Source organism: Coloeus monedula (assembly GCF_965178545.1).
Source record: "Coloeus monedula genome assembly, chromosome: 7".
Taxonomy (NCBI): Eukaryota; Metazoa; Chordata; class Aves; order Passeriformes; family Corvidae; genus Coloeus; species Coloeus monedula.
The window spans coordinates 4846112-4864357 of record NC_138787.1 but is presented as its reverse complement, the minus strand read 5'-3'; the positions used below and the strand labels follow the sequence as shown (position 1 = coordinate 4864357).

The 18246-nt window shown below is 41.5% G+C and overlaps 1 long non-coding RNA gene across 1 annotated transcript; it reads left to right on the top strand.

The window, feature by feature from the left end:
• Nucleotides 1-1833: 1833 nt before the first annotated feature.
• On the top strand, nucleotides 1834-17149 carry LOC309575084. Its single transcript, XR_014226581.1, has 2 exons — nucleotides 1834-2367; nucleotides 4127-17149. It is a non-coding gene; the product is annotated as an uncharacterized lncRNA (long non-coding RNA).
• The last annotated feature ends 1097 nt before the right edge of the window (nucleotides 17150-18246 follow it).

Below are 18246 nucleotides of genomic sequence, written 5' to 3'. Positions count from 1 at the left end.
TTCTGGATGAATCCAAACCTTTTTCACTATTTAATCCATCATAAAGCCAGCATAACTGCAATTTCCCATGTTCTCTTCTTTCCTCACCTTAAAGGTATTTGGGCATTATTTTAATCTATTCTCCCTTTAACATGCAAGCTCATACATGTGCCAAGTCCCTGCTCAATTATGTGTGTGTCTTGGCATCCTTTTAGCTGAGGCTGTATATGAACACAGCAGTTGTTCAGAGATACCAGACCTTTGAACTTAAAAGAACATGAATGTAGGAGAGGGAGGACATAAAAGAGGTGTGCAAAGTAATTTTGAAACAGATGATAAATACCATAGCAGCTATTCTTTCATGAAGTGCAGATGCCTGCCAGTTCCAGAATGCACAAGCAATCCTGCTCATACCGGAGGGACAAGTATGACAACTCTGCTCCAGGACTACTAGCCCAACACTATGCGAATGAATCTCGATCAGTAGAGAAGCAGGTTGTTACCAAGATTTGAGAACCAGGTTTCTCAGCGTGTCCCAGGTCCATTACTAACCCACGATGCTTAACTGGCTAATCAAATGTCAGCCTGCTAGCTATAGAAGTTTGGGACTGCAAGAAGAAATTTGTTTACACGTGAGTTATCAGCATGGCTAAACAGAATGAACTTAGAAGGCATTGGTGGGCTAAGATTTGGCCTGTTCCAGCCTGAGGCACTGCCTACTTTTAGAGCAGAAGAGGAATCAAGATTCAATTGTTTAGTTTCAGAGCTTGGATTACAATTAACTCCTGCAGAAACCATTGAGCAAACGGATTAGACTTTTCCCACCGGCTATGAAACAAAATTTAGGAGGGCTGTCAGAATGAGCTACACAACTAAATTAAGTTCTTGAACTGATACAGTTGTAGACCTTAAATTAGCTTTCTAAGCAGGCATTACACTGCTAGCTTTAAAAATCTCCTGGCAAATACTGAAATCAGAAAGGCCACTGGATTCAGAGTCCACCTAGATTAGAAAAGGGCATTTTATTTGCAGTTTCCCTACAGGCTGAAGAGTCAAGTATACCCAGTGGTGATCTCCAAGATGTCTATGAGGCCACTAATTATACACAGAATGCTTAATGGCCTTCAAATCTTTGTCACAAAGATGAGCTAGCCTATGCTAACTGCCCACTGACCAGAAAAACCACAAATAATCTCTGACTTCTTTGAAACTGGGAAGTGTTCAAAATGTTGTGCATTGATGATGGAATACAGATGGCAAAGCCCCTATTATGGTGTTCCTGCGCACAGAAAAACTGTAGGGCTTCTGTTGGGCCTACGATTTTAACTACCTTCATGTACCTACAGAGCCTTTTCCGGCAGGCACTGAGTCAGGGGGATGGGGAAGCAGAGGTTAAATGATTTACTAAGAATTGGTTTGTTAGAAGCAATGCATACTGCTTGCCCAACACTTATTTCGCCTACCAAAGCAGGATGAGAAGATATGAGACTATTGATAAGGTGAAGGAATCTTGACCAAAGATCCTGTTTTTAACCTAAAACTAACTCAAACCAGTCTTGAAGTTTGGACTTAGCCCAGGGGAATAAAGAGCATGCACAGGGAGGAAAGGTGAAAAGTTCAGGATGAGGAAGACTCTTTACTTCATCTGAGGAAGACTCTTATTTCATCTCGGAGACCCCTGCCCACGACCACCAGACAACACTGCACAAGCGCAACGTGGATATAAATGACTTTTGGCCTCATTGTAATACGAGGCGAGGCTAGGCGGGGCTAGGTGATGAATATGTATAGGCATATTGGGAAACTCAATGAATATGGAACTTGTAACCTGATATATACCAAGCTGAATGCAGCTGTCGGCATGCATGACTTTAGAGGAGCTATGCCCCGCGTGTCCCAGCGCTGGAATAAGCATACCTCCTTTACTACTTATTCTAGTAGTGGAGTCTTTCCCACTCATCATTTTGGTGAGCCAGCCAGGAGAAACTCTGTCTGATCGCAGGATCTGCTGAGGAGCGGACGTCCTAGGCATGCCCCAGGGCTTTCCTGGAGGAACTCCGCCCCTCGGCTCGCTCACTGCGATGGAGGGACAACGACCTGCTGAAACTGCAGATAAAATGGTATGTTTTGCATTTAGAGTGCCTGTAAGTCGAACGCGTGGCCAGGACTGCTGGTAAACTGCGAGGAGACGTCCCGCGCACAGCATAGTCCCTGTGAGGTTAAGGTGGGGCTTGCAAGCAACTGGCTACAGGAGAGAGCAGGGGGAATTTCCAACCGCCAGAGTGGCTGCCAGCAATCCTGAGAGTGGATCGGGTGATTCCAGGGGGGTCCCGCCGGAACTTGTTACCATGTTGGGAAAATATAAGCAGGACCCTGAAGCTATTACAGGTGAGTGTTGTGAACATTTTTGCTACTAGTAGCTGGTTTGAATGTCGCTGTGTTGCTTATATGTCTGTGTTGGATTGCTTTATTTGTGTCTGTGTTGGATTGGTTGTTGTTGGATTGCTTTTATGTGTATGTGGCGTATATTAGCTCACCTATTCATTTGTAAGTTGGAGACGTGCGTGTTGCCGTGTGTTATTTGAGTGTGTAGTATTGAAGCATTTGTTTGGGGTGGTGCTTGATTGTTGATTTTGGAATTGTGGCTAGGCAAGAGTTTAGAAGAACCCCTACCCCTCAGTGGTTCAGTTTGGATTTGTGGGAATTTATAAATCCAATAGGACATTGGATAGAGAGGAGAGGCGAACGAGTTCCTTTAGAGGGAATATACAGAACCTCTGCAGGAAGATTAGTGACTTTAGACTGGGAACAACCAGCAGCAGAGGATTTAGGGTTTGAAAGAGTACGTGGAATAGATTGTTTGTGTGGATGTGTCAGAACTTTTTATTCAATGGGAGGGTGGCATGTTGCATGGGTATTAATACAGTGTAAAGTTTGTAAAAGGAGGTGGTACTGCTCTTCTGCCAGGCGGCACTTCTCAGTGCTATCAGGGGTACTCTAGTGAAGTTGATTTTGAGCCTGAGATTTTAAAGACTGTGTATGGAAAGTCACATTTGGTACCTGAGATTTGAGAGGTTCGGGAAGAAAACTGTGAAAGAACTGTGAGAGAGTGTGAAGAAAGGTTTGGGTGGAAGCGAGATAAAACTAGGAGACGGAGATAGAAACAACAGTGGCTAAGCAGGGAGGGAGGTCGTTGCCCCCTCCCTCAGTAGTTATATGGTAGAGGTATAGCCCCGACTCTTTCCGTTCATGTGTCCTATCTGCATGAGTAGTAAAAGGGACTCCCTGCTTTGTGTGTGGGTATAAGAAGACTCCAGCCCCACACCATCTGTGGGTTTTAGCTCAGTGTGGATTTTGTAGAAGTCAGAGACATTACAATTCTATTTATTTAGCAAGCAGAGATCTGTGCCCGGAGTGCTGGCAAAGCAAGGAACATTTTGTTTTAAAACTTTTGTGTGGCAAGGAGCATCACATTCCTAAAATAGTGTGCTAGAAACAGATTGGGAGGAGGTAGTAAAGACTTTGAAGAAGATTTCAAGTGACAGCGAAGCAGGCTTGGCAGAAGGCATAGGAGAATTTATAAAGGGTGGCTTATACACTATACAGGCGACCCCAAAGGGGTGACACAGTATTTGAGTGAACTCAAACTCTGAATAGGATGGGAACCAGACAGAGTAAGGAAATCCCCAGAGCAAGCCCGCTTGGCTGTATTTTGGCACATTGGAAAGAGATAGTAGGAACTGGAGGCACAGAAAATAAAAGAACTCTTATAAAATATTGTACCCAATGGTGGGCACTGTATAAATTAGAAAATGGAGCAAAATGGCCATCTAATGGAATTCTAGATTATAATACCTTGCTACAGTTAATGCTGTTTTTGAGACGGGAAGGTAAATGGGAAGAAGTTTCCTATGCTGATGCATTTTTCTCTCTCCAAAATCACCCTGAATGGCAGAGAGATTGTGGAATTAAACTCCCCAGTGATCCTATGGTGTTAGCTCTTGAAAAAGAAAATAAAAAAGGCTGAGGAAGAATTAAGCGGTGTTGTTCGTCGTGCAGTATAGGTCAGAGATGTACAAGGTCAGACAAAGTCTATAAAGCAGCAGCTCAGGGACAAGATGATGATGAACTAACCTATTTGCTTAAGCCTCCCCTTAGGAGAAGGGAAGAGGACGCAGACTCGGAAGGAACACCAATGCCAACCCCCTCTCCCCCGGGCAGTCCTGTCTCATCCTGAACCAGGAAGCAGGTACTGATGGTGCCCCCTGAGAGAGGCAGTGGCACCTGATGGGAATACAATGTTGATTAGAATACCTTTCTCTACTGCTGACCTAGATGCATGGTATAACATTGCCAAAAATTACCGAAGTGATCCAGCGGGTACCGCTGAACGCTTGAGATTTATAATCAAACAGCATAATCCAGATTGGGCTGATATACAATTACTATTGGGTGGACTAACAAACAGAGAGAAACAGTTAGTTTTGAAAGTGGCTCGAGACCTGGCAGAGGACTATTACAAAAAACAACAATTAGATACAAAAGATTACTTCCCACTCCAGGAACCACACTGGAGTCCAAATAGAACAGCTGAATTAGAGAAATTAAAAGGTTATCAAGAATGGATAGCAAAAAGGGTGGAAAGGGCTATTCCCAAGACCCTAAACTGGTCAGCTTTGTATGCAGCAAGACAGGGTCCTTCCGACTCACCATCCAAATTCCTGGATCGTCTGAGGGATGCAATGTGCTGCAATACATCGCTGGATCCTGAGACCGAGGTAGGGGTACAACAGCTTGTATCCTTGTTTCTCGGACAATCCACGGGAGATATCAGACGTAAATTGCAAAAACTTCAGGGGCCAGAATGGAGGAGCCTGGAAACTCTATTAGATGTAGCTTGGAGGGTATTCAGTAATTGAGAAGAAAGTTACAAGCAAGGGATGAGGAAATTAGTAGCAGTAGTAAGGGAAGGAAATAGAGAAAAACCTAGACAGAGACCCTCCAGACAAGGACCTCCCAGACAGGGCCCACCTGGCTAGGTAAAGATCAATGCGCAATTTGTGGGAAGTTCGGTCATTGGAAAAACGAGCGCCCAGAGGGAAGACAAGAAGACCGCCAGAACAGAGGAGACCAAGAAGGATGGAGGGTGGTTGCACATGTGAAAGAAGATTGAAGAGGACTGGGGGATTTTACCCTAGCAGATCCACTGGTTATAATGAAGCTAGGGGAAAAGGAAAAAGAAACAGAATTTTTGGTTGATACGGGGGTATTGCCGCTGGCCTGGTTCCTACGGTATATCACTGTGTCCTGCAGCCATAGGGAGGAGGAGGAGGAGAAGATGATCCAGCAGGCAAGAATTGTGCAGCAAGATTGATTTATTTAATTATTTTACAAACCTTTTATAGACTTTTTTCTTCATAGTCTAATTGGACAAAAGACCAGCCACCCCTTGGGGGTGATTGGCCAAAATCCTAAAACATCCATTATCAAAATATTTTCTACTATACCATAAACAAGACTTTCCAAGGTTGCAGGTGGCTTGGTTGTTTACATTCCCTGCTACCTCTTCTGTGAGAGAGAAAAGTCTCTCACGGACTTAGAAAAATAACAAGAAAATCCTCGCTAACAGCATTTTTGTACCTACATGGGGGCAGCATATTCAGTTTTAAATAAAGCTTTAATGCCTGTAGGGGATGACTATTGTGGTACATGGAGCAACTGGTCAATCTGAAAAAGCTTATTTTTGCAAGCTGTTGAAATATAAAATTGGGAAACAATGAGGTATTCACAAGATTTTATATTTACCCAGTTGTCCAAAAGCACTTTTAGGAAGAGATCTATTGGAACAATTACAAGCAACCATTATTTTTAGGAATGGGGGAATTATTCTGGAGGTAAAAGACCAACAGTATGTGGAAATACTGAGCTTAATATTAACAACCAAAGACTCCGCAGAGGAAATTAGAGAGGAGAGAATGAGTCAAGTGTTCCCAGGAGTTTGGGCCACAGATGTACCTGGGAGAGCCAAAAATGCAACCCCAATACAGATCAAACTCAAAGAGGGAAGACAACCAGTTAGAATTAAACAGTACCCCCTCAAAAGGGAAGACAGAGAAGGAATTAGCCCAATAATTGAAAAACTCTTACAGTTGGGATTGTTAAAAGAGTGCCAGTCTGATTTCAATACTCCTATCCTGCCTGTCCGTAAATCTGATGGGTCTTACCGGGTGGTACAGGATTTGCGGGCTGTTAACAAGATAACTGAAGATCTCTATCCTGTGGTAGTGAATCCTTACACTCTGTTAACATGCTTAACACCAGAGCTAACTTGGTTTACCGTTTTAGATCTAAAGGATGCCTTCTTTTGCCTCCCTCTCCATGAAGTCAGCCGGAAGTTTTTGCATTAGAATGGGAAAGCCCTAAGAGTGGGTGCAAAACCCAGCTCACATGGACGGTGTTGCCCCAGGGATTTAAGAACAGTCCCACCCTGTTTGGAGAACAGCTCGCAAAAGACGTGGAGTCCCGAGAAGCCCCACCAGGAGAAGGGAAGCTATTGCAGTACGTGGATGACCTTCTAATAGCTACCCAAACAGAGGAAGCTTGCGTAGCCTGGACGGTAAGCCTCTTAAACTTTCTGGGACTCCAAGGGTACAGGGTATCTAAGAAAAAGGCTCAGGTGGTGAAACAAAAAGTGATCTATCTGGGCTATGAAGTCAGTGCTGGACAGCGCACTTTCGGGCAAGACCACAAAGAAGCGATATGCCAAACCCCAAAGCCCCAGACAGTGAAAGAGTTACGGACTTTTCTGGGGATGACAGGATGGTGCAAACTGTGGATTTACAATTATGGGCTGCCCGTGAAACCACTATATGAGCTCATTACAAAGGAAAGCAGAGATCTCCAGTGGACAAAGGAGGCCACGCGGGCCTTCAGCCAGCTAAAGAATGCCCTCATGTCAGCTCCAGCTCTAGGACTTCCAGACGTGAGTAAACCATTCTTTGTATTTTCCCATGAGAAACAAGGGATGGCCCTGGGAATACTAGCACAGGACCTGGGCCCCTACTGATGGGCAGTTGCCTATTTCTGTAAGCAGCTAGATGCAGCAGCCAAAGGATGGCCTGGATGCCTCAGAGCCATTGCAGCAGTCGTGCTAAACATCCAAGAAACACACAAGTTCACCTTGGGTCAGAAAATTACTGTGCTGGTATTCCACACAGTGTCCACAGTGCTGGAAGTGAAAGGTGGTCACTGGCTCTCCCCACAAAGGTTCCTGAAATATCAAGCCATCATGGTGGAACAAGATGATGTAGAAATAGTGGTAACTAACATTGTCAACCCAGCCTCCTTTCTTAGTGGAAATCAAGGAGAACCGGTACGCCATGATTGCCTGGAAACTATCGAAGCCACCTACTCCAGCCACCCGGATGTAAAGGATACCCCTTTAGAAGATGCAGAAACCTGGTTTACTGATGGGAGCAGCTACGTCATCAGTGGAAAGCGGCATGCGGGATACGCAGTTACCACCTGCCAGGAGGTGATAGAATCTGGACCCCTGCCAACAAACACCTGTGCACAAAAGGCTGAAATAATCGCCCTAACCCGTGCCTTAGAGATAGCAAAAGGAAAGAAAATAAACATCTGTACAGACTCAAGGTATGCATTTGGAGTTGTACACGCACACAGTGCCATTTGGAAAGAAAGAAGACTGTTAAATTCGCAGGGAAAGAGCATCAAACATGCACAAGAAGTAATGTGATTGTTGGAAGCAGTCCAGCTACCTGAGAAGGTAGCAATCATGCACATAAGGGCACATCAAAAGGTGAGCTCAGAATTGGAAGAAGGAAATGAACTGGCCGACAGAGAGGCAAAAGAAGCAGAAAAGGTGAGGTAACAACAACTGGAGCCTTGATCCCAGATGGACAACTTTCCCTAGAGAGTAAGCCAACATATGATTAAAAGGACAAGAAATTGATTAAAGATGAAGGGGGAACATTTAACCAAGAGGGATGTGCTATCACTGCAGAAGGAAAAGTGGTTATTCCCTCTCATTTGCTATGGTCAGTAGTTAGGGAGGAGCACCAGAAAACACACCAGGAAACAAATGCCTTATATAACTACTTAATTGGGAAAATGATTGCTAGAAGCTTATACGAAACTGTTGTGCAAGTAACTCGACAGTGTAACCTTTGCCTCCAGACTAATCCCAAAAATACCCCCAAACCAAAAATGGGCCAGACTGGGAGAGGCCATGGGCCTGGACAGCAGTGGCAAATTGATTTTATAGAATTTCCAAGAAAAGGGGGGTATTGATATTTCCTAGTGCTGACAGATACTTTTTCAGGATGGCCAGAAGCTTTTCCTACTAGAACTGCTAAGGCTCGAGAAGTAACCAAAGTGTTACTACAAGAAATAATACCACGATTCCGAGTTCCAGCCACAGTGTCCTCAGATAGGGGAGCTCATTTTATTTCAGGGGTGGTATAACAAACTAGCTGACATTTAGGCATAGATTGGGAACTCCACACTCCATACCATCCCCAGTCGAGTGGTCAAGTAGAGAAAATGAATCATTTGATTAAACAGCAAATTGTGAGATTAGGGCAAGAAGCTAACCTACCCTGGCCCCAATCTCTTCTACTTGCATTGTTATGAATTCGAACCAAGCCCAGAATTAAAGAAAAGCTAAGCCCCTTCAAAATGCTTTATGGGAGACCATATGGTGTACAGAAAGGCATATCTACCCAAATAGGGGAAGAGACGCTAGCCACCTATATGATTGCTTTAGACAAACAGCTTAGAGAAATTGGAAAACATGTGGCTGGAACTTGAAGTTGAGACTTGGACGGTCCTGTACATGACATTCAGCCTGGAGATTATGTATATGTTAAGTCTCTTATAGAAAAGACTCTAGAACCACAGTGGGAAGGACCATTCCAGGTGCTTCTCACCACTTACACCGCGATTAAGATCAGAGAACAGAGTGCCTGGATTCACCATACCCGAGTAAAGAAGGCTCCAGAGGCCCCTTGGAAAGTGACCCCTGGGGATGATGAATTGAAACTGAAGTTTACCCGAACAAAATGAAAATGTCAGGGTGGCATGCAAGTATAACCCAGAAAATTGGTTTTTTCACAGTCATAATTGTAGCTTCCAGTTGGGAAGTTATTCATAGGAGAGAAGACATATGGTCCCAAGCCTTTATGCAGTTTACTGGACTCATGGGGAAATATTCTGATTTAAAAGATTTAAACCTGCTGACTGTGGTCATGCACGGAAACCAAGTGTATACAAAGCAAGAATGGGAAAAACAACAAAGAACTTGGCAGCTTCAGGGAACTGTAGGAGAAGAAATCAAAATAGGAGACCGAATGATTAACGGAACTACTCATAAAAAAAGCAACCCAAATTAGTGTCTCAACTACTCCTACAGACAAACATAATGAAATCTGTAGTCATTCAAGTGAAGTAGATTGTTGGTATAATTTTACATTAGTACAGACAGTTGAAGTAGTTTGTCTTTGGGGCCAGGACAGTAATGGGCTCTCATTCAAATTCCAGATAAATGTCATGGCTAGGCCTACTATGACCTACACCGGCAATCGGATCCAAACCTAGGTCACATCACTTAAACCTGAGCCAAAAGTTTATGAGATTGGCCCTTATGTAGTGAGGAACACAGGCCAGCAATTATTGCTGTTTAATCCAGAGTGGTCTCTTAAGCGTGTAGAACTACTAATGCAAATTAACATTTCTGAGATCCAACCAGCCTGCTCCCCTTTAATACAAACATCCTTTGAAGGGTGGACAGCCTGGCTGCAAAAGCAAACACCCCTCAAAGGCAGAATGCGGAGAGACATGACTGACATGCTGGGAACAGGACTGGGAGTCATAAATGGAATTGATTCACAGATACTGATGAATAAATTGGCCACGGCAACCAGTGACCTGACCAAATTAAAACAGCCCCTACAATCCTCCCTATTAGCATTAGGAAACAGCCAGTGGCAAGTCTCAAAAATACTCCCAGACCTCGCAAATACCAGCGACCTGGACCACAGACTGATATTAAACACACTTGGCACAGCTCAGGACAATGTCTCATTAGCCCTTAGCTGCATACAAGCTCAATTATGGATGCAGTCCACAGCTTCCTTAATTATAAGAAAAGGAAATGAAGGCGTTTTCCCTATTGAAATCCGAGGAGCTGTTTGGAATAATGCTACTAAGTTAGAAAGAAAGCTCCAATCCTGGTGGACCTTGGTAAATTTCACTTATGACCCAATGACTAACATAAGCTACTGCCTTTGCACTTACTATATGTAATGCCACAGTTTATGTAATTCATCCTATTGTTGCATTGGGACTAAACTACGAAGGAACAGTTTTTTACCCCTCTGAACATAGAGTATGGGCTCGGATGGTAGGAGAAAAATGGCAAACAGTAAATTTAGAATCTTGCATCACACGGGAACAACAAGGATTTATCTGTGAAACTAATACACTTGATGCCAAAGACATATGTCTTGATGCAGAACAAGGCATTTGTCACTTTGAGATCCACCCAGATACTTCACCAAAAACTGTACTTGTATATATTGGCCAAGGCTGTGTGTGCTTAAGAACTATCTGCACTTCTATGATGATAGATAATATAAATATAGCTGCCAGGAATCACTCTAATTTTTGTATTAGTAATTTTACCAAGATTGTTGGGTGTGACTTTTTGTATTTAGCACCGGTTGTGTCTCATCAATTGATAAGGTCTAACTACACCATATACCATAAATTGCTACCCACACCTATTGGGATGGACCTAACATTAGTAAAGCAATTAGTGAAACATCAGGACCTAATTGAGATTTTAGGAGAAATCCAAAGAAACGGGAAAAAGACCTTAATCACCATCCATTATGACACACAAGAAATCAGCAGAATCTTGCAAAGAGTAAAACAAGATGCAAGTCATAACTGGTGGGACTCCCTTTCGGGTGGTCACCTACTGCAACTGCTATCCTAAATACGTTATGTCACCCCATAATTGTCTTATGAACCTTGGTTAGTGCCTGCCTTGTGCTATCACATTGCTTATTTGGAACTACAGAGTACTAAAAAGGTTATCGGTTTTAACTACTTTGTCAAACACACATGGAAAAGCATTGAGGGATGCCTACCGAAAAAAATCATTAGGAAAAGAATTTATGTATTAGTAAAAGAATTTACTAACTCTTTAGAAAAGGGGGGACTGAATCAGGGGGATGGGGAAGCAGAGGTTAAATGATTTACTAAGAATTGGTTTGTTAGAAGCAATGCATACTGCTTGCCCAACACTTATTTTGCCTACCAAAGCAGGATGAGAAGATATGAGACTATTGATAAGGTGAAGGAATCTTGACCAAAGATCCTGTTTTTAACCTAAAACTAACTCAAACCAGTCTTGAAGTGTGGACTTAGCCCAGGGGAATAAAGAGCATGCACAGGGAGGAAAGGTGAAAAGTTCAGGATGAGGAAGACTCTTTACTTCATCTAAGGAAGACTCTTATTTCATCTCGGAGACCCCTGCCCACGACCACCAGACAACACTGCACAAGCGCAACGTGGATATAAATGACTTTTGGCCTCATTGTAATACGAGGCGAGGCTAGGCGGGGCTAGGTGATGAATATGTATAGGCATATTGGGAAACTCAATGAATATGGAACTTGTAACCTGATATATACCAAGCTGAATGCAGCTGTCGGTATGCATGACTTTGGAGGAGCTATGCCCCGCGTGTCCCAGTGCTGGAATAAACATACCTCCTTTACTACTTATTCTAGTAGTGGAGTCTTTCCCACTCATCAGGCACATGTAAGCTCCTGTGCTCTGATCTACTTTCTTCAGCATGTGTTACACTTCTGTCCTAGTGGGGTAGCACAAGTGGCTACAGTTGTAAATGTACAAAAATAACCTATAGAGGTTACCCTCCTCTCCTGTTCTTTCATGAGAACCCAGTGGAATAGCATGTCCCTTTTAAAATACAGTAGCTTTTATGATTCATCCAGCAAAGACTAAAAATAACCAAAACAACCCTGCCTTAAACTTACCTTATATTTAAGGGAGGGAAATTTGAATCAAGAAACATCCAAAGAATGAAGGGTTTCCCCCACTGTTTCTGGAAATCACATTTACCAGTCAGTGAGGATCTTTAAAAGTTAGAGGTTTACATGTGACAGAACAGTGCAACTGTAGATTTTTAGAGATAAAGTGGGTGTCAAAAAGGAAGCTAGTGCAGAAGGATGACATGAGTACCACCCAAATTGTCACACCTATGATTGATCTGGGGAAAAAGATTGAAAACCCACTACAGTTATCTTCCACATTTCCATCTACAATGTTTTTCCATTTGAAAAAGAAACATGAATTTTTTTGAGGGTATAAAAATCCCCAGTTGTTTCACACAGCACAGAAATACACAACTTACACCAGAAATGGAATATGTTATGACAAAAGTCTATCCCAATATGCTGTGTGAAACCTGTGTGTGGAGAAAGGTAGAAGGACAGGATAAGGCTGTGAACACTAAGGAGTATAAAGGTCATACCTCAAATAATTGTAGCTAAGAATTGAAGTTCAGTGGTTATTAAGATTACCACAATAAAAAATTATGTGCGGCCATCAAACTTATGTCACTCAATAAAAACAGACGGGATGAATTGGCATCTTAAGTTTAGCTGTTCAAATAGCCTATTTTGAAGTAAGATGCAGAAAATTTTGCTTATGGGGAAACCTGGTACAGTAACTTTCCTACAGGAAGCATGAATACTTCAAAAGTACTTATTTCCTAATGATTTGCTCTCTAGGGAAACTGCATAACTTCTTTTACTGAAGCAGAGGACTAGATATCAAAGAATTTGCTGTATAGAGGAGTCAAACAACTCGTATTTTGTGTATTTAAAATTTGTTTTTTCAACTTAAGTAATATTGTTAAGAGTTACAAAGCAGAATGTGAAATAACAAAACCACAATTTTAAGGATTCCTAACAAGTAATAAAACCATTCATCAGAAGATCGATACCAATCATTACTAGTGGATTTCCTTACATGGATTAGTTCTACTGCATTTAGAGCTTTCCACATACATTTCTCTAGTGATAAAATGTTTAGGGTTTTGTTGTTGTAGTTGTTGTTGTAGTGTTAAAGGTTTTTTAATTTTTAAATTTTTTGGAAGGATGTTAATAGCATAAATATCTTATAACATGGTTGAAAAAAGTTTGGCTTATAGGTATAACTCATAATATATATCTTCCCGGTTTGTTTTGGTTTGTTTTCCCTGCAATAATTTTTGATGTTGATAATAAAATTGTTAATGATCTAGCAAGTGTTACTCACACAAAATAATCATGTCTAATCCAGAAGACTCTTTTCTCTTTATAGTGTTCATGACAAAAATAGTCTCTTGTTCAACTTGCTGAATTAACGAGGAATTAACAAGGAATGCAATTAGCAAAGTAGCATCAGAGATTTCATCTGCTTCAATTAATGAAGCTCATTGTTTAGAGTTGGACAGAAAACAGCCATTACACCTCATGAAAAATTGTGACATTTTAATATTAAGATGAAGCCAAGAACACTCAGTGCTGCTCACAAAGAGTCATTGACTGGTACTCCAAATACTAGATGGCCTTTTTGGTAGGACATTTGTCCTGTCAATCAAACTTGAATGAAAATCTTCGACATTTGAGGACTGTTCTTCAGTGACCTTCTGATGATTTTGACAGTGTGGTTAAAAATGTGGGATGGAAAAGGAAGAAAGGAAATACTGTTCATGACTTGTTTTTACAAGATAGTCCCAAAGGAAAGAAACCTTCCTAATTAAGACATTAACAAGATAGTAAATTAATTACATCAAATCTATTCATAATGACATCCAAATCTAGTTTTATACCATTAATTTAAGTCTAAATGATTTACAAGTTTTTCTAAAGTAAATCAGAAAACATGGCTACATCATCCCAAACTTCCTTTATGGTCCACATATAGAAACTAATTTCATATAAAAATAATCAAATAATTAATCAATTACTTTAATAGGCAATCAGAATGGAAACTTTTGTGTAATTTAAAAGTAATGATAAAGTAAGGTAAGCTTAGGAACAGCTTTTGAGTTCAAGCAAAATGCTTCTGTAATTTTTTTACTTAAATGCCCAAAGATTAAAAACCCCCTAACCTTTCAGTCTGTCTGGTTATTGAAGAAAAAAAGAAAAGAATGAAACACTAAGAGACAGTTCAGGTCAATCTGGGTCATTCTTTGGAGTATACCATAAAAAAAAAAAAAAAGTTTTTTTCTGAGTGTGCCTATGTGGGTGTGTTCCAAGATGTCACCTCTTTTTCTAAAAATGTATTTCCTTTAAGTTACCAGTTCTCTTCTTTCTGAAACCCCGGTTTTCAAATACTTTCAGCTATCCTCCAAATGTTGATACATTTGTCTCAGTCCTCACAGAAAAAAAAATATCCCAGAAGTACCATTTTCTTTGCTGATACATGTAATATTTAATTACAAACTTGGTTAACATAGTAGTTTTTACCCCATCAACACTACTTACGAGTTTGCTTTACTCTGTCACCTGCAATATACATTCTCTCAAAGTTCACAGATGTAGCCTCTGGAGTCAGGGATTTATGTAAATAAAATATGATTTTATGGAATTTTTAAACTTCATAATGCTGATCTTACTCATTTTTATTATTCGTTTGACCAGAAGGAAAATAAAAACCTAAGAACGGCAGATTAAAAGCCCATCAAGTTTAGTATCCTGTCTGTATCCTGTGGCCAAAGAATGGAGCACTGAGGAAGAGCATGAGGACAAGCACGTATCACTGCTTCTGCAGAGTGTACTCTCAGACTCCAACAGGTTGCAGCTCAGGGACTTTGAGAGCCACAGACACTGTCTTGCATTTAATACTTGTTGATCTACTTATCTTTTATGAATGTGTCAGAAGTCTATGCAAACCTATGCAAACATCGAGGATCCCATAGCAAAGGCTCACTTAGCTTAACTGTGTCTTGTATACAGAAATTTAAAGAAATAATATAGGTCATGTCCTGCCTCAATATTTTGAGAAAAAAAGAAAAGTTAGATCTCTTCTTGTAAGTGGAATGAAGTCATAAGGCAGCTCTGGGCTGGCTGGATCAAACTATAGACATAGAATACACATAGAGGCAGGGCTCAGACAGCTTAATTTTCCTTCACCGCCTGCAGGGAACTGCTTCCAACACACAAATACCAAGCACTTTGCAATGGTAGTGATTTGGTAAGGTAAGAAAAGAATATGCACAGGAATAGTATTGTCCAGCATTTTTTTTCCCCCAGGATGTGAGATGCTGTGTTTACGCATGTTCCACTTCGCCGTTAGCCTACTTACAGAAGGCATCACTTCATGATGAACAGTAAGAGCAGGTACTACTTACATACCTAATTACACTGTGTTAGTTTAAAACAGTCTAGGTTTTTTTAGTAGGCGGAGGGAGCCACAGCGCCGGCTACCGAAAGGTCAAACTACTCGAAACTTCCGCTATATCCCGCATAGGGCGAATCACTGATGGCTCTGACGATAGGCAGGTTGCTGGTCCAATTAGAGAAGTTGGTAACGCCTCTGTGACGACATATTTAACAAGGGAAAAAGAAGGGGGCCTTCCGTTTCTTCTTCCGGGGGCGGCGAGGTGGCTTCCGGGGCCCACCTCTCCGGGGCCCACGCAGCCGGGCCATGCGGCCGCCGGGCCATGCGGCCGCCGCTATCTCGCCATGGCTCGTAATGAACTTTGCTTGTTTAGTTGTTTTTAACTAGCCGTGCTGGGAGCCGGAAGGCAGAAGCGGCGGCAGCAGCTTCTTTTTTTCGGCGCCCCACATGAAGAGAGACGCTGAATAGAGCCGGTGCCGCGGTGGCCGACAGCAAGGGGCGTGGCGAACAATTCCCCGATACGGAGCCCAGACGAAATCAACTTTTCAGCTCTACAAAACCGTATAAGAACTTTCAAATTGATAGAACTTGAGAACAAGCGAATCTACGGACAACAATTTTCTCCCGAGTCAAAGAAAAGGAAAAGGTAAAGATACGTGAGGAGAACAACATGGCAACACTAAGGTAAGTGAAGAGAGGGAAGAGGTGTCTCGGGCGCGGAGCTGAGATTTTTCTACAAAGTCGTGGTGAGGACTATAATACAACAAACTGTTTCCCTGTAATTCATGAAGTGCATGGGAGCATGCAGAGATCCACTCGCAGCCGGTGAGAACAAGTGCTCACACTGCAGCGAGTAGATGCTGAAAAAGCTGTAACCTAGTAGGAAACTCCAACGCAGAGAGAAGGTAGAAGATAGAGAAGAGAGGATACTTGGTTTCCAAACTAAACCAGCTCACCTTTAAAAACCTACACCTCATGAACTAATGACACATGCAAAACAGTTGTGGGAAGACTGCCCGTGGGAGCGACTCACTTTGTAGCCGTTGTAGGGCGGGAGTGGTACTCGTGAAAGTTAAAACCACGCTGGAAAAGTTCACAAAGAACTGTCTCCCGTGGGAAGGACGCCACGGCCCAGCAGAAAAAAAATAAACTCCTTTCCCTAAGCGAACTGAAGAAAGATTTTTAGAAGGGACAAACTTGACTAAAGAGCCCATGTTTTGTGTCTCTGTGCTGTCAGTGGGAAAGAGGGAGGGACTGTGAAGAAAAGGTGTTCTAAAAGTTTATTTTAATTCTCATTACCCTTTTTTTCTATTATTTCTGTTAATAATAAATTTTCTTTACACTGTTTAAGTTTTGAACCTGTTTTGCCTTAGCATGTTTTTCCCGTAATCCTTATCTCAACTCATGAAGCCTTCATTTTGTTTTCCCCTCCTCTGCTCAGCTATAGCAGAAGAAAATGAGTGAAAGATTTCTCGTGAGTACCTGGTGCTTAACCAGCATCAAACCCCGACATACATTATCTATAAAATAACTTTGCTACTGTATTTGTTCTATGATCCTGACTACAAGTTATAATGGTTTCCTTCCTGAACTCTGTGAAACAAAAAAACCTTGCTATTCTTCCTGGTACAAATGGTAACATTAATATTTTGTTTTGTGGAAGCTACACATTAACAAAAGCTATACATAAGATGCTACAAAAACTCTGAAATAAAATTTGATTTTTACCTTCTTTAATTTTGAGGCTGTGGGCTTGGTGTTCAAAGCAAGAGAAATTTTTGTGGATTTTTTTCTGAAGTAGCTCTCCTGTCTTCAAATGACCACTGAAACAAACCTGTAGAGAAACAGAAAGGTTGTGAGACAGATTAATTGCATTTTTACGGAAGTAGACTGTTAAAAGCTGAGGTACAAAATGGAAATTTGAGTATTCTGACAAAAAAATCCCAACAAATTAAGAGCAGTCATAATAATCATTGAAAAATCGTAACTTTATCTTTTACTTCACCTCTGCCACCTAAAATAGAGAAAGAATACCTTGTTTCAGGTTTCAAAGGACTTGAAAGCACTACAGAAACTCATGTTAACGTCATCTCTCAAAGATGAGCTCAGATTTTCTTATTTCTTTTTGAGAGTCCTGACCCTTACAGGCTTTTTTCAGGATTTACTGCAAGGTTAACTTCTCTTAGGTTGGTTTTTCTGAAGTGAAGGTATATTTAAAAGGAAATAATACACAAGTGGTGGAGAAAAACTGCCTTGGTGACTGATGGTCTGTGCTAACTGCATAGTTAGTCATCACTCCTTTGCAGAGCAGCCAACCTGAATGGAAGGTATTTCATACATGTGCATTTTTGTTAAAAAGTTCTTGTAGTCTCTTGATATTGTTCCTTTCCCTGATTAACTTTGTGTAACTACTACTGAGCTGTCATACCTGATTTTACACCAAGCTACGTGAACATGTGAACAATTTATATATATGTGTGTGTTTGTGTATATATATATATGTATCTTCATCTACGTTTGCTAACACATGACTGCAGAGAAGCAAGTTCAAGTCCACCTGAAGAACAGAAACCTGAGCACAAATGGAACTCAGATCCTACTTATGTTACATAGACATGAGTGCTGCCAGATCTTCCTCAAACCAACAGGTCCCTAGGGTTACTCCCTTTGGCTACTAAATATTTCAGCTTTGCATTCTACCCTATTCCTCAGTGGTCTTCATTAAGAGCAATCCCTGATACACTATAAAAACACACATCTTTAGATCAGTGAATCTGTCTGTTCATTTGTATGGCTTGCCGACAAAGTGTGGTGAGAGCAGAGAGGGAT